The 2,944-nt window shown below is 36.9% G+C and overlaps 1 pseudogene across 1 annotated transcript; it reads left to right on the top strand.

Moving 5' to 3' along the window:
• The first annotated feature begins 1,815 nt into the window (after window positions 1-1,815).
• On the top strand, window positions 1,816-2,286 carry LOC306661066 (large ribosomal subunit protein uL23-like; annotated as a pseudogene). Its single transcript has one exon. The product of its transcript is annotated as a large ribosomal subunit protein uL23-like (transcript).
• Window positions 2,287-2,944: the final 658 nt, after the last annotated feature.

Here is a 2,944-nt window from a genome sequence, read left to right as displayed (position 1 = left end):
AAAAAATTTAAAAGCAGGATTCTCATACAAACTTAGAATGAGCACAAATCAAAGATTTGTTTAGTTCATTTTGAGGAAAGATGCAAGATGGAAAAGCTGCTTCAAAGACAGAATTCAGGAATAGAGGTATATACAATCAGCTAGGAAAGGGATACTAAGATGAATTTGCTGAGTGAGACACAAAACCAGTTAATACCTTGCCAGGCAACACAACCATAATTTTTGAGCTCTTCTCTACCAGACAGAAATCATTTGCTTCTAATGACCAAAATTTGCAAGTTAACAAGTAACTTCACAGTGTCTGTATCCTAATCAATAGTAAATAGTAAGTAAGGCAAGCATATATCTCCTTGTCTGGACCTATTAGGCAGTGCTCCAGGGATGTTGAAAGACTATGCAATCACCCTTTGCCTTATTTCCTGGTTGCAAATAATTTTTCTTAACACTTGTCTGACATCAATAGACTATGGCACTGTGCCAACCTTGAGTCACACCCTAAGAAAATTTAGAGATTCTCCAGGACAACCACTTCATGTTGTTCCTCTTCCTGTTAGTCATAATGACACCCTGGACCTGTCTTCTGAGCCACTTAATTATACAGAAGCTAAACCCTTCTTGGTTCCCTTTAAGACCATGATCTCTTCCATCATCTTTAGTGGACATGAAAAGTAACTGCTCTAAATCTTTCACATAAAAATTCTTCATATAAATTGTTGAATTTATTATTACTGCAAATAAATTTAATATTTATAATGATCTAGAAATTAGTGCTAATTAGTACTTCTCACTGACCAACATGACAGAACTTTCTGGGATGAGTCTTTTAGTGTGGTTACACTAACCACATCATTTTTGTAGCAAATGATGAATGTTCTGAAGCTTTCAATGTATAAATGTCATGGTTACTTGTCTTTTCTTTCATACACTAGCATGATTAAATCAAATATTTCTCTTATTTCCCTGGCAGTAAAGAAAGGAAGTTCTTATGTTGGTAACTATGAGGTCTTTGTGTTTAATGGACATTCACAGTCTATGGTGAAAGATCAAGAAAGATGAGAGTTTAAGAGATTTGTAAGAGGTCTCATAGTGGAAGGAAATTAAGAACTTAGTTCCCTTCACCCTGCTCTGAGGCTCCCTGGATAGAGGCAGCCAGTCTTCAGAGTAGATAACATGATGACTTACCTAGCCATTCACTAAGTTTCCCAGCTTTCAGAGAGCGACTCCTACCTGCAAAGCTACAGAAGCAGAGATCTCCCCAACATCAAGAGACCACTACTCACTTGAGCAATAAGATAGCTACTATGGTAGACTCAAAATCAGAGACTCACCTCTTGGGTTCCAGGTATTACATAAGCCCTCTGGATTCTGATGAAACTTTAGAAGGAAGAGGGAAAAGGGTGGGAGGTGAAGGCAAGAGGAGAAGAAGGAAAATGTAAAAGGCTGAAATACTATCCAAGATAGAGTATCCTGTCTACTTGTCAGGATGGGGTATCAAAGTCAACAATTAGTTTGTGCTAAAGTAATAAATGATATATTTTGCACACCTGAGTTGACATACTGATTCAAACCTGCCCCTTAAATCTGAATGAGGATATTGGATCTCAATATAAAATCTCCATAGTCATCTATAAGCAATCAGAGCCAACCTCAGCATTTGGTCAATATTTTCAAGAAATCTTCTGTACTGAGATAAATAGATGAGTCACATTCCTCTAATCCTTATTAGGGGAAGAGAATGGAAGTGAGACACTACTCTTGCACAATTTCCAAATTTTCTGACATTAGAATTTATATTTCTTTTGCCTTTTGACCAAGATGGTGCCAAAAGATAGGAAGGAAGCTCCTGCCCTTCCAAAAGTTGAAGCCAAAGTAAAAGCTTTGAAGGTCAAGAAGGCAGTGTTGAAAGGCATCCCCAGTCATAAAAAGGAGAAGATCCCCATGTCACCTAACTTCCAGCATCCCAAGACATTGAGGCTCTGGAGGCAGTCCAAATATCCTTAGAAGAGCAACCTCAGGAGAAACAAGCTTGACCAGTATGCCATCATCAAGTTCCCCCTGACCACTGAGTCAGCCATGAAGAAGATTGAAGACAACAACACACTTGTGTTCATTGTGGATGTCAAGACCAACAAACACCAAATCAGAAGGCTATAAAGAAGCTCTGTAACATTGATGTGGCCAAGGTTAACACCCTGATAAGTCCAGATGGAGAGAAGGAAGGCATATGTTCAAATGGCTCCTGATTACGATGCTTTGGACATTGACAACAAAATTGGGATCATGTAAACAGAGTCCAGCTAATTCTAAATATATCTTTTTTTTTCCAACAAAAAAAAGAATTTATATTTCTTAAAGTCTGTTTACTTCTAAGAGACTCCATTTGTTTGAGGAAGTTTCTACTAACTAGCATGAGAGATCAGAATATGTATCTGAAGATTATAAATATTATATATTGATAAAACATTATTGAGGATTCAACAAATGTCCCAAGGTACTGAAAGCTTGTAAGCATTGTTTCATTAATTTTCAAAGAAACTCTATAAAGCATGTCCTTTTACCAGCCCTACTTTATAAAAGAGAAAACTGAAAGGATGCAAGGATAAGAACCTTGGTTTCATGAATCACAGCTAGCTCCTGGCAGTCAGTTCCAAACAGTTTTATCTTATGCCACAGCCCTTATCGTTTTCTGCTAAAGTGTACAGCCCAATGAAATAAGTACATTTGCCCTTAAATAGGAGAGCTTATAAAGGAGATTCTGAATAACAGAATTGCTCAGTTAATAGATAGCAGTATAAATCACAAGTGCTAAAAAATTGTAAATGTTTATTATTTATAGAACTCTTACCCTTCTAAGGAAGATATATCCTAAGGAGGGCCTATGGTTTATTCAAAACTAAGTCATACTACATAGAATGGTCATTTCCAATATTGAAGATAGTGTCAT

This window comes from Sciurus vulgaris, assembly GCF_902686455.1.
Source record: "Sciurus vulgaris genome assembly, chromosome: 5".
Classification (NCBI taxonomy): Eukaryota; Metazoa; Chordata; class Mammalia; order Rodentia; family Sciuridae; genus Sciurus; species Sciurus vulgaris.
The sequence above is the reverse complement of the archived record's forward strand: the minus strand, read 5'-3'. Positions and strand labels throughout refer to the sequence as shown.